This window comes from Elephas maximus, chromosome 13, assembly GCF_024166365.1.
Source record: "Elephas maximus indicus isolate mEleMax1 chromosome 13, mEleMax1 primary haplotype, whole genome shotgun sequence".
In the NCBI taxonomy this organism is placed as follows: Eukaryota; Metazoa; Chordata; class Mammalia; order Proboscidea; family Elephantidae; genus Elephas; species Elephas maximus.
In genome coordinates, this window is record NC_064831.1 from 37,062,369 (window position 1) to 37,077,111 (window position 14,743).

A 14,743-nucleotide genomic window follows, 5' to 3' on the forward strand; every position below is an offset into this window, starting at 1 on the left:
AGAACTGCCCCATAGAGTTTCCAAGGAGTGCCTGGTGGATTCGAACTGCCGACCTCTTGGGTAGCAGCTGTAGCACTTAACCACTATGCCACCAGGGTTTCCAGGGGATAGAGGAACAAGTCAGATAAGTACTGTGAGAGAGCATGTAGACAAATCTAGAAGATATGACATTTTACTCGGCAACTACCCTTGTTTCTTCAACAAGTCAGAGACAATAAAAAAGGAATTTTTCTAGATTAAAAGAGACTTAAGGAATACAACTTGTTGTAATACACAGTCCTGGATTGAATCCTGGTTTGGATAAACCAACTGTAAAGGACACTTTTGGAACAACTGGGAAAAGTTGAATTTGAACTAGGTATTTGATGATATTAAGAAATTATTATTTATTTTATTAAATGTGAATATATTATTTTGTACATATAGGAAATTGTTCTAGCATTTACTGAGCTCCTATTATTTACCAAGCTTTTAGATATTTCTGATCTTTTTTTTTTTTTTTTTGCCTTGTGTTATTTTTGTTTGTGCGTTGGTAGTTTAAAGTAAATTTTGTATCTCCCTATGGACCTCTCTAAGGAACCCTGGTAACGCAATGGTTAAGTGCTCGGCTGCCAACCAAAAGGGTAGCGGTTCAAACTCACCCAGTGGCTCCAAGGAAGAAAGACCTGACAAATAAGAAGCTTCATGTGACAAAAATGGGTGACTTCAGGATATGTGATTACAGTAGTGACTAGGGCCGGAGAGATCAATGGTGTCTAGAGACCTATTAGCTAAAGGCTAGAAGGGGAACTGATGCCCTGAGTTGGTGATAAGGACAGTCATGCATAGTGGAGCATATATGATACCGCAGCAGGGGCCCTTTAAACAAGATAAAAGGGTTCTAGATTTTTCTAGTAAGGAATAGAGGCCAAGACTAGTGCCATGATGCCTTCATTGTATGGGTAGTTTGGGCTTAGGAACTATGGGTCACACTTGTAATAAAAAAAGGCAAACAAAAAAATGCATAAGCTTGAATAGGGGAAAAAAAAAAAAAGGAAATAAACTTGCCCTCGAATTGATTCCTACTCATAGCTTCCCTAAGTACGGACTATGCTCCACGGAGTTCTCAATCACTCATTTTTTGAAGTAGATAGTCTAAGCCTTTCAAAATCATACCAGTTGCTGTCCAAAGAGCGGCTGATAGATTCAAGCTACTGACATTTTGGTTAGCAGCCAAGTTCTTAACCACTGCGCTACCAGGTCTTTCAAGAGGGAACTAAATTAGAAGAGGTAACAGAGATCTCCTGTGGAGTAACTTCAAAGCAAGGGAGGGAAGGGCAATTTTTTTATAGCTGGTTGTTTACATATATCAGGGGAACTTGTGAAAGATTTGAAATTAGCAAAAAAGATTACTTAGTGTCCTGTCTATACATTCTTCTGTGTAATCTGTGACTTTCATTGTCTTTGAGCTATTTTAAAACAAATAGCAATGCAAATGATTCTTGTCTATAAAGTGAAAATGAATTGTATCTGGTGCAGAATCAAGTGATTCTTACCCTGTGGATGTTGACCAGCTTTGCATCTATTTGTAAATTCATTTCAGCATTCCTGATTGCGTATATGTGTGTGGAGGTTTCATAATTTTCTTTGAACTGGTTGTAACATCTTACTGGTTCCCTCATTAATTAATGAATTAAATAAAATCTTTGACACATATTAACTTCATGTTTGTATAAGAGTCATCATTTTATCTATTTAAAAAAAACTGTCTTGAACAGATACAAGTGGATATCTGCTTTTGCCTCTGGCCTTCTGCTCTTCAGTAGCCCCCCAGCACCACAGAATGAAAGAAAGAGTGAATATCGGTATTTATGAGCTATTTTAAAATCCAATATTTGAACTCTTAGTGTGAATATTCTGACTGCCATATTTCTTCCAAGGATAGTGTTACTTTGGGCTTGAGGTCCATTTCCTAATTCATTTAGTTGCTAACTAGTAACAATAACGGTAGAATGATCCTTTATGATAATAACTAAATAACAATAAATACTGTTTGCACATTTACCACATGCCCAGTGCTTTGCATGTGTTAGCTGGTGTAATTATTACAACAGCTCTGCAAAGGAACTGTTACGACCCCCATTTTAAAGAGAAGAAAACAGAAACAGAAAAGTTAAGTGACATGCTCAAGGTCATATACTTAGTAAGTAGCAGGTAGGTGGAAACAGTATTTTTGAGCTAAAATGTGCCTTAGCCATTATCTATATCAGCTCCCTAATTTTATAATGAAAGGATTGAGTATAAAGGGGCTTAAATTCTTCCAATGATGGCAGAGGCCCCCTGGTAATTAGGTTTTCTAATTTCTGGTCTAATGCACTGCTCTGCATAACATTTCTGGCATTCTGTAATGTGAGCACATTAATTTTCAGTGAACTGTGTGTAGGTTTGAATGTTGGGAAAACAGAACTGTTAATTTTATTTTATGTTTTCCGTGGTTTCTTCAAGAATATTTTTGAGTACACCATATTGCCCTTTGACTAATTGCTAATGAAAATATATGGAAGGTAAGACATAGTCTGTGCCTTTTAAAAGGTGCTATGTCTTACTCAGAAACCCTGGTGGCATAGTGGTTAACTGCTACAGCTGCTAACCAAAGGGTCAGCAGTTTCCAAGGGAGCCGCCAGGTGCTCCTTGGAAACCCTATGGGGCAGTTCTACTCTGTCCTATAGGGTTGCTCTGAGTTGGAATCGACTCAACGGCACTGGCTTTGGTTTTTGGTTTGGATGTCTTATTCTTGTTGAAGAAAGGTGACAGACAAACAAGGTGGTGAGGTTATGTGCACAACTGGAAATAATGTAGTGCTATTTTTTTTATAGAGTGATCACTTGTTTTAAAAAACCTCATGGAAGTTGAGGGATTTAAAGTCAGCTCAAAGGAGAGAAAGAGGTAGATCAATTCAGTGAGAAAGGACGAGCTGGAATGAAGGTTTACATCGTCTTGGATGAACAGGGGATAATGTTGGAATGATTACAGGAGGCAGAAAGTTGGAGAAGGATCGTGGAGGGTCTTGGATGGAAGAGCTTTGTTTCCAAGTCCGCTGAGGTTTCTTACCCAGTGAAAGATCTATATTTCAGGTTGGGTAGCTTCTTGGCAGCATGCAGAATTGATTATGGCAGGGAGAAATACACCTACTCCTCTCTTATCTGCTCTCTCATTTTCAGACATTTTACATTTATGACAATATTAAAAATCTACTATCCAACTATTTTGGGTATTAATGACATATGTCTAGCAGTAACAAATGCCAAGGTGCAAGGCAAGAGTAACACTAGCTGTTACGGTTAAGGTTATATGTTAACTTACCTGGGCCATGATTTTCAGTGGTTTGGCTGTTATGTAATGGTGTAATTTGGCAGTTATATAATGATGTAATCATCCTCCATTTTGTGATCTGGTGGGGTCATCCTCCATTTTTGCATGACACCAATTTTTGCATAACTACCTGGTCTTTGGAACTTAACTATAAGTAAGGAGTAGGTGTGTAGATCATTGTTTGGATTTAGACAGAGTGCTCCCTCAGATGAATGGTTCTTGACACTTATGAATAACAATAATAATAATAGATTTTTTGGTGAATACTCTATTAACAAAATACTCCAGAAAGTTATTGTTTTGAAGTATCTCTATTTGCTGTAAATTTGCCATAGTACCATATTTATGAACTTGTTTTCTATACCACATGTACCATTAGTTCTCTCTTCCCATGCCAAATATTGCTGCTTTTATTGTGCTCCCAGGAAACTTTATTCTTTAATTCTACTGATTTATTCTCTGTTAGCCAAAAGAATGGAAATTTTGTTTTCCTTTAATTTGTAGGAAAACACATAGTACTAACTCAAGCTCTTTTGAGTGTTCAAAATCTTACTGTTGTGATAGCAGTAAATCTTTAAGCGGTATAAGCAACTTTAAAATTTACAGGCAGTCTACATTCTTCTTCTAATAAAAAATAATACAGTATCTGTGGCAGGCAGAAAGGCTTTACTATAAAATAAATTGCTCCACGTCAATTAATACAAAAGATAAGAGGTTTTGTCTAGACATGGTGAAAATGGAGTCCAACCAAAACACTGTACCTTTTAAACATCATGTTGACACTTAAAGAAAATTAAGTTTGTGTGAGGGGGAAACGTCTTTAGGGAAAAAAAAAAAAAGTCAGCTTTTACTTGTATTTTGCCGTTATTGATAATGTTTGTGGCAGTTAACTAGATTTGAACATGACTTGAGTGGGATCAATCATATGAATTTGAGCCTCATACAGCTGTCTATTAAATTTGTTGTTGTCATTGTTCTAGAATAGAGTTAGTAAACCTTTTCTGTAAAGGGCCAGATATTAAATATTTTTGGCTTTGAGGGCCATATGGTCTCCATCACAGTGACACCAACTTGCCCTTGTAGCTTGAAAACAGCAATAGACAGTATGTAAACAAAGGAGCATGGCTGTGTTCCAATAAAACTTTATTTACAAAACCAGGTGACAGGCTGGATTTAGCTCATGTACTGCAGTTGGCTGACTTCTAATGTACAGCACCAAATATCAGTAGACTAGCTTGCAAGTAGATTATCATCACTAAGAAAAAAACAAAAATAAAAACCATTTATGTTACTGTGATGGTTAAGGTTGTGTATCGGTTTGGCTGGGCCATGATTCTCAGTGGTTTGACAGTTGTATGATGAGATTTAATACAATGTGATCAGCTCCATGATCTGCTGTGAGTAGCCAGTCAGATGAAAGGGGATTTCCTTGGGTGTGTGGCCTGTATTCTGGCAAGGCTCTTGGGCTTTTGCTCATGCTGGATCCTGCAGCTGGCTTCTGTTCATCTGACCTCCAGTTCTTGAGACTTGAGCTAGCAGCTTACCTGTGGTCTTACCTGCTGATCTTGGGATTTGTCAATCTTCACAGCCTGTGAGCAAGAGCCTTGCTCTCTGACCTGCTGATCTTGTGTTTGCCAGCCCCTGTGGCTACGTGATTCAAGAGAAGCCTCTCCTGACACATAGACTTGGGATGTTCCATCCTCTACAACTGTGTGAGCCATTTCCTTGATATACACCTGTCTGTAAAAAAAAAAAAAAAAAAATTTTTTTTTTTTTTTTTTTGTGTGTACTGATATGTTTTACTTCTCTAGAGAACTCAGCCTGAGACAATTATTCTCTGCGCTTTCTTGGGGGTAACGATGGTGGTGGTAGGGCATTCTTGTCTCCCTAAAAAAATTATATAAATAATCCGTGAACATATCGTCACTTCAAACAATACAGGAGTATATAAAGTGAAACATGAATGTGCCTCTTTACCACATCTTTCCACTCTACTCCCCTATGTCACTTATCCATTTAGTGCTTGTCCTTCCAATCCTTCTCCTACTAATATATAAACACAAACATACATCTTTTTGTTTTTGCTTCTTTTTGTTAAATGGAACCATACTATAACTGCCGTTCAGTAACGTTCTTTTTTTATGTAAATACATGTTTTAGCTATTTTTTTCATGTTATACATGTAGTTTTTTTTAAGCAATATGGATGTACCATATTTATTTAATCAATGCCCTGATCATGGACTTTTAGGTCCTTTCCAGTTTTTTACTTTTACAAACAATGCTGCAATTAACACCTCTGTACATTCTTTACTATGATAACATACAGATTAATTCTCTAGGATTAATACTAGATGTAGAAGCTGTTATCTTTATAGAAGAAATGGTAATGCTCCTTGGAAAATGGTAAGCTCTAAATGTGAAGTGTCAGTTGATTTGAATTTGGGGGTGAGAGTGAGGTTGAAACTTGTTTAGATGGGTTATTGTTGTTAGCTGCTGTTGAATTGGTCCCTGACCCATGGCAACCCCATGTACAACAGACTGAAATGCTGTCTGGTCCTGTGGGTCCTGTGCCATCCCCATGTTTGGTTACAGATTGAACCATTGTGATCCACAGGGTTTTCATTAGCTGATTTTCAAAGGTAGTTCGGCAGGACTTTCTTCCTAGTCTGTCTTAGACTGGAAGTTCTACCAAAACTTGTTTAGCATCATAACAATTTAGATGAGTAAAAAATAGGAAATAGTATGGTTAATAAAAAAAAAAAAAAAGAAATTTTGACTATGATTTATTCCTCATGGAATTTACAATGGTTCTAGAATTATATAATTATGTGGCTCTAGAATTGGAGAGGTTAGATTTTAGATTTAGTAAAAAAGGTTTCATTATTTATTATTGTTTAGGGTATGGTGAAAGAAAATTTTAAGATTAATTTGACAGTATTGTTTTATGTATCTGACTGAATAGAAACCAGAAGCAAAAAGTCAAGTTGGGCTGTTATCCTAGTATAAGCATGTGGATAGAGAATAAATGGGTAATGGACACCACTTTGGTGGTTGGGTGGTAAAGATTAAGGCATAAATCATGGAGACATTTAAAACGAAGACCAATGTATCATCTAGCTAATGCTATGTAACAAACACCCCAAAACATACTGGCTTAAAACAATGATTCATCAGTTCATGATTTTGTGGGTCAGCAATTTGGGCTAGGCTCAACCGGGCAGTTCTTTTGTTGGTCTTGGCTGGGCTGACTCACACAGCAGAGTTTCCTCATGTATGCAGTCAGCCCTCGCTCACATATCTGGCTGTTGGCTGCAGTCAGGGGCTAAGTGGACCATTTGTCTTTTGTCATTAAACAGACTATCCTGACTGAATGACCTAGTGGTATCAGGGTTTCAAGTGCAGCAAGAGGGCAAGCCCAGTGCTTAAGTACTCTTCAAGTCTCTGTTTACATCATATTTGTTATTATCCCATTGGCCAAATCAAATAATATTACCAAGTCCTGAGTCAGTAGTGAAGGGGATTAACCAAGAGCATGGAAAGAAAGGGAATTCTTGCAGCCATTTTTGCAAACAATGTAACAGAACCAAGAAGTTGGGAAGAGAGCAGGTTGGATCTAGGGTGTGAAGTAGGCCATGTCAAAAAATGACCACAAAATTTCCCCGAGGGAGTTTAGAACAATTCACCAGTATTTACTGGGTAAATAGTGTATACCAGGTGCTATGCTTTATGTACCCACATGCTTTATGTAGAGATTTTAAAAAAAAGGAATATGACAGGTCCCGCCCTAAAGAGGAAATCCCGGTGGCTTAGTGGCTAAGAGCTACGGCTGCTAACCAAAAGGCAGGCAGTTCAAATCTACCATGCACTCCTTGGAAACCTTATGGAGCAGTTCTACTTTGTCCTATAGGGTTGCTATGAGTCCAAATCGATTCAATGGCAATGGGTTTGGTTTGGTTGGTTTTATCCTAAAGAAGCCTAGAGCCTGGAAGTGGAAAGTGATATGCAAACGGCTAAAAACAACCCACTAACTGTTAGGATAGAGCTACCTGCTATTGGGGTAAGCAAACTTTTTCTTTAATGGTTTATTTAATTAACTTTTTGGCTTTGTGGGCCATGTGGTCTCTGTCACAATTACTGAACTCTGCTGTTTTAGATTTAAAGAGGCCGTAAACAGTATGTAAACAAAATAGTCAGGTAAGGAAGATTAACAGTGAACCCATTAAGGCAGGTAGAAAGAGAAGCCACCTTTGGAAGATGGGGGTATGTAAGCGGGAAGGAGTTCAATTCTGAAGCAGTTTGAGAACATTCCAAAGCAGATGCCTGAGGGCATATGAACCTATAGACCTAGGTCTAGGTGAGGGCCTCAGGCTTGAAACATAAGTGTAGTAATTAGCATCTAAAATCATGAGTTGGATTCATTTAATTTGGAAACAGTGTGAAACAGAAAAAAGCAAAGAGACCAGGACAGAATCTTGTACAAAACATTCAGTTAAGATAAAAGATGACTAGAAGCTTGTCAAAAAGAGACTGAAACATCAGAGAAAAGAACCAGGGAAGGGCAGTGTCTGTGACACGAAGAAAGGAGAGAGTTTCAGGAATGAATGGGTGGTCAAGAGAGGTCAAAAAGAATGAGGAGTGAGAACAGGTCATTGAGATGGGCAATAAGGAGGTGTATTGTTCTACAGATGTCAAGCTCAGCCTTTAGGCAAACTCCTGGAGCTTACACACATTCAAAATAACTTAGTAATTAGAAACAGTAGGAAAAGAAATGCAGAAACATTGCTTAGTAGTGAGTATAAATCTTTTTGTGAACTTTATTTTTGTAATATGTGGACGAAAAATCAAACCATCTACAATGAATATGTACGACATTAGGCTTTTTCAGGACTTCTTGGTAGCTTTTGGAAAAGGAATTTTATGGAGAAATGATTCTAATTATACTTTTCGGAGCAGTTCTACTCTGTCCTATAGGGTCGCTATGAGTCAGAATCGACTCAGTGGCAGTGGGTTTGGGTTTATGGAGGTGAACAAAAGACAAGGAAGCTTGCATGTGAGGTAAAGTTTAAAGCAATGACTGTTTCTAATTTCTAGTTTACTTTTTTAAAAATTGAAGGCTTTCTCCATTGTCTTATCCGCATTCTGAGTTGAAAAAGCAATAGTTGAGACTTCTAGTATTTAATGTATATTTATTGATTAAAAAAAAAAACCCATTAACCCACTGCCATAGAGTCGATTCTGACTCATAGCGACCCTATAGGACAGAGTAGAACTGCCCTGTAGAGTTTCCAAGGAGAGCCTGGTGGATGTGAACTGCTGACCTTTTGGTTAGCAGCCGTAGCACTTAACCACTACACCACCAGGGTTTCCATTTATTGATTAAGTAATGTTTAATTAACAGTGTGTTCTCTCTGCAGCAAGAGCGTATCTTGAATTTCTTTCATCATTTATTTGTCATTCAAGGCAAAGACTACTGTTGAGAAATAGATGTCCAATACTGGTGAATGAGTTTTGTGCTGTGAAGAATTTACACTCAGGATTTCAGAGTTCTGTTTCACTCTGCTATCTCCAACAACTCAGTCATCTTCCATGGATATCAGTTATTTTTCCCCAGTGGCCTTCTCATCCCTCAATTGGAAGACTTAGAGCTTGCTCAGCCTAAAGAAGGATGGATAGACTAGATAGTATCTCAAGGACCTTCATTTACAGCTTTCTGATTTGAATGTATTTAGAAGAACATCTAAAACTTGAACTCTGTGGCTTGAAATGATAGCATGGTTTTGCAGATTCTTTGGCACACATCACTACATTCTTAGCTCCATTGTTCCGATCCAATTTGTTGGCTCATGAACTGTTCTTTAGGCTTAATAGTTAAAACAACAACAACAACAACAGTTTTCTTGATAAATGTATATATTTCTAGAGAAGTATTTTAAAGTAAATTATAGATATCATGATATTTCATTCATAAATACAAGTAGTCCCCAGGTTATGAACAAAATCCATTCCTAACTGTGTCTGTAAGTGGAATTTGTAGGTAAGTCGGAACAGGTGCAAACAGTTCTTACACAGCCTTACATGTACTTTAGTGTAAGAAGTAAGTTGGACGTTCGTAACCTGGATACTGCCTGTATTTCATTGTTGTTAACTACCATGGAGTTCGCCTTCTACTCATGGCAGCCCATGCACAATGGAACAAAATGGTGCCCAGCCGTGTACCATCCCTATGATCGGTTGTAGATCTGACAGTTGTGATCTGTTGGGTTTTCACTGGCTGATTTTAGGAAGTAGATTGGCAGCTTTTCTTTCTAATCTGTCTTAGTCTGGAACTTCTCCTGAAACCTGTTCAGCATCAGGACAACACGTGAGCCTCCACTGACAGACAGGTGATTGGTGTGCTTGAGTTGCATTGGCCAGGAATCCCACCTGGCTCTCCCATATGGAAGTTGAGAATTCTACCACTGACCCACCATTGCTCCAAAGTATTTCATTAAGTATCTCTAAAACACAAGAACATTTTCTTACTTAATTTATTTGTGATTTTATTCAATGCTTATTGCCTCTTCAACATATAAAATTCAATATTGATATTTTCTTGAAGCAATTATTTATTGCTATCTTTTTTCAATCAAGTGTGCATAATATCTTCTAGGTTGGTGTTGTGTCAATATTTTATAATTCATACAGTGGTTTGTGCTTTAGATAACATTAGGAAATTACTGATGTAGGTGAGTCTCCAGGATGTGGTTATAAGTGATTACTCATCATTTTAGTTTGATATTATGTTAGTGTTAGTCACTACAGGAAATGTTTACTCAGGTTCTAGTTTTCTGATTTCTACCCATATGTAAAAAAAAAAAAAAAAAATTTTTTTTTTTCACCCATATGACACTTTAAAAAAAATTATACCTGAGGATACTAAGTTCGAGGTATTGTTTTAACAGAAGTTTAAACGCTTTTATTTTGAGCCCTTACCCATTTGTTCCTTGGAAATGTTCCCTTTTTTGGTTCTGGGCTGTGGTAGTGTTTCCCCACAACATTTTTTTCTCCTGTATGCTTAATGTCTGGTAAGAACTGACTTAAGAGCTCATGTGAAAGACTCCACCACACCCCCCCTTTCTATTTCTATTCAGATCCAGTTGTACAATTCATAGAGCCACTGTGTGGTTAGGTTTGCGTGCACAGTGAAAGTCCATTCCAAAACTCTGCAAGGCCCTTCATGTTCTCTTTCCTTGAATCACATTAAACTAAAACTCCTGATTGTCTTATCTCTGTCAGCATCACAAATTGAAATCCTACTAGTCTATATTCATTGATTTTTTGTTATAACTAAGGCCCTACTCTTGAGCCTATATGCTCTCTGATTTTAGCCAAATGTATTTGACGGTTTTCCTGCAGGTACTATCCAGTTTCACCCTTTCCCGCCATCTAGCCATCACATCTGCCACTCACCCTGACTGGAATACCCTCCCAGTTCCTTTTTGTAAAACACACTCTTATCCTTCAATCACAATCTATGACTCACCTCACCAATGGACTCTTTCCGGACTTAGCCAGCCCAGTCCACTTATGGTTTTCACAATAGGGGTTAGAACGTATTCATTCTTTCTCTCTTCCTGATTATGTATTATTTGTTTGTGATTGTTGTCATCATTTTCTCCCCCTTTTTTGGGTTTTATATAATAGAAAAGGATATAGTAGATATAGTCCCTGGGCCCACAAAATTTTAGAGGTAAAAGGGCCAACATGCATAGTAATCATACTGCCCACCTTAGAATGTAAGATTTCCAGGGTAGAGGTTGGATTTTGGGGGAATACTGGTTTGGATTTAACTCACTTAACTTTTTCAAAGCATATTTAAATGAAACTTTTTTAAGGCTCATAGTGTTCCTGTGAGAAAGATAGGGCAGGTATAAACAGACGGTCTCTTTTTCTTGCCAGGAAAATTGCATCATGAGTTGAATCACCATAAGGAGATTCTATTTTACCCTAAAAGTCAGTGTTAAATTCGGTGTTATACACAAACTTACCAAAGTAGCCCACTGAGTTTAGAGCTATTCTAAAAACATTGTAGTAGGTGCTCAATAAAAATCTTGTCAAAAATGCTTCCACATTTAGTTTCTCATCAGCAAGGTTGATAAAAGTTAAGGACCAACCCAAAGAATTTCACCTTCACCTTCTCCAGCTGCCTCAATTTATTCAAAGTCATGAGTATAGTTGCTTGATATCGATCAATAAGACTTATCACCCTTCACAAACATGGGGACCTCCAGAGACTTTGCTGATGGATCTCAGGTATCCTAACTTCTCACCCTTTATGGATATCTATAAATATTATCAGTAGATGATAAGATCAGAATTTAAAAGTAGAGCATTATTTGAGTGGTGCCATAACTGAAATAAGACAATATCTTAATTTAAATACATGTACTTTGAATGACAGTAAATATGGATTACTAAAGGCAACAAAATTCATGTGTGTATTATCATTCCATAAATATAGCACCAAAATAATTAATTTCACAAAATTAATTTTGTTATATTGAACTTGTATCCTGTGCCGGGCAGCGGGGTTGCAGTAATGAACAGACAATGTCTTTGCCCTCATTGAGCTTATATTCTAGTGGGGGAGAAGGGATTAAATGTAAATGAATTCTGTCAGTGAATACCTGTGTGAGACAAGATGGGGCGTTCCAGTGAAGGCCAGAGAGCCATCAGACTGTGATGTTACGACACAAATTTGTCCTGAGTAAAGAGAAACAAAGAGGATTGGGCATCAGTGGCCATGAGTTGAATTGACTCAACAGCAGCTAATAACAACTAAGAACGATAACAAAAGGAAGGTTCCACAAGGTCATCAGTGAGTCTTGAGCCCTTCAGAGGAGCCTTGTGAATGTCAGGAACCAGTTGGATTTAGTATCCCTGCCACTTTCAGTGGAAACCATGTGGAAAGCATGGACTCAGTGCAAACACAGTGGTGAATTTTAGAGCATAGCACAATTATGCTTCCTGTAGTTGGAGATCTGTGTGGTGCATTCTATGACAGTCACGGCATGGTAGAGAATTTGGACTTTATTACAAATTGATGGGAAGTCATTATTGAGATTTTGTAACAAGGGAGAGAGGTGACCTATTTTTAAAAATGTCACCCTGATTGCTTTCTGGAGAATAGACTATCAAGGTGTAGGCTATTGCATTGAAAATAAATTGAGAGACAAAGACTTTGACTAGAGTGGTAGCACCAGAGACTATGAAACGGGGTGAAATTCTGGAATAATTTGAAGGCAGAGATCATGGGAACCACCACTGGATTGAATGTTGGTTGTAAAGAGATAATAGTGACTTCTAAGTCTTAGGACTGAGCAACTGGGTGGCTGTTGTCACTCACTGAGATGGGGAGCACTGGGGAGGAAAGGGCTAAATATAAAGGGCTCAGATATAGGTATGCTAAACTGGAAATGCCTATTAGACCTCTAAGTGGAAGTATCTGGTCCGAGGTTGGATATGAGTCTGGATAGCAGAGGAATTATCCAGGCTAGAAAATAATATTTGGGGGGTGGGAGGGTCATCTGTGGTATTTAAAGCCACAAAACTAGATGAGGTCATTAGGGAGAGTTTTTAGTAGTGAAAAGAATAGAAGGAGTTGAGGACTGGCCTTGGAGCATTAGCTTTTGGAGGCCAGGAAGAGGGGGAGGCAGGAAATGAAACATCAAAGGAGTAGCTACTGAGATGGGAGAAAATGGGAGGATTTAATGTCTCAAAAAACATGGGAAGTGTTTCAAGAAGGAAATGATTAACTGTGTCAAACGCTGCTGAGAGACTGGTGAGGACTCTAACTTAACCTTTGGATTAGGAATGATGGAGAGCTTGGTGACTGTGATGAGTGTGGGTTCAGGAGAGTACTAGGGAAAAAAGGCAGAACAAAGGGAGAATGAATGTTGAGGAAATGTGGACGGTGAGTATAGATAATCTTTTGGAGGAAATTTGCTACAAAGGGAGCAGAGAATGGGTGGCATCAGAGCATGTTTGCATTTCGATGGGAATGAGTAAGAGGAAAAAGAGAAGAGGCTATAATTGCAGGAGAAAATCTTCAGTAGGCTTCTGGGGAAGGCCTTCACAGCATCCGTGGATGAACTTGGCCTTAGCTAGGACCAGGGAGAGATCATTCATGGCAACAAGAGGGAAGGTTGAATATAGAGCTACAGATGCATGAAAGCTGGTAAATCTTGTGATGGAAAGATGATGTTGTTTTATGATTGCTCCTATTTCCTCAGTGAAATAGAAACTAAAGCCACTTGTAGAAAGTGAGGATTGAGGATGCATTTATGGAGGTTTGAAAAAAAGAGGAGGAGGAGTGAAATAATCGTCTCCATTTTTATTCTTAGACTCCTGGAATGTGGGAGAGGGATCGACTAGGGTGTAATGCAGGAATGCAAGGCAATATGGAGGGCTCATCCCAGATTTACGTTAGCAATCTTGAAATGAGGCCACGTACACTGTGTACATTCTTTATCTATGCTCAGCTGCTCAAGTGGAGGCCCAGAGGAGGCAGACTTGATTTCAACTGTCCACAGCAGTGATTCTCAGTTTGAGGCAACTTTGCTCCCAACAGACATTTAACAATATCTGGAGATGGTTTTGCTTGTTGAAATTGGAGTGAGGAGTGCTACTGGCATCTAGAGGGTTGAGGTTAGGGATGCTACTAAACATCCTACAATGCACAGGAATGTCTTCCACGACTAAGAATTATATGCCCTCACATTTCAAGAGCGTCAGGTTGAGAAACCCTGGTCGGCCAGGTCATAGTGCAAGTATTTTTTTCAGGCTTTGATACTGAGTTAAAATTCATGAGTTTCTGAAGAAAAAAAGGAAACTGCGAGCCACAATTAAGAATAACTAAATGCTTACCCTTAATCATATTATTGTTATTAGATTTAAACATAGTATTACTCAGACGTTACAGGCATTTGGTCTTTATGGATACTCCATAGTGTATTTAAAGTGTTCCTGAACTGCATACTCTCATCCACTTTCAACTTCTAGAGGTCACTGTGGCTGATCCTGATGCACTGAGGATACAAGAAGACTCAAGAAGACTTCATTTTTAATGCCATATTAGTTCTTTCGCCACTGTTGGTACTGGATTTATCCTAGAGAGGGAGTGTTCTCTCTCTCCCACTAGGGTCAAGTTGATTCCAACTCAGAGTGACCCTATAGGACGGAGTAGAACTGCCCCATAGGATTTCCAAGGAGTAACTGGTGGATTAGAACTGCCAACCTTTTGGTTAATAGCCATAGCTCTTAACTACTGTGCCACCAGGGCTCCATCTCCGTCTCCAGCTCTATGAACCTACCTACGTTAAAAATATAGTTACGTAGACATAAACATACCC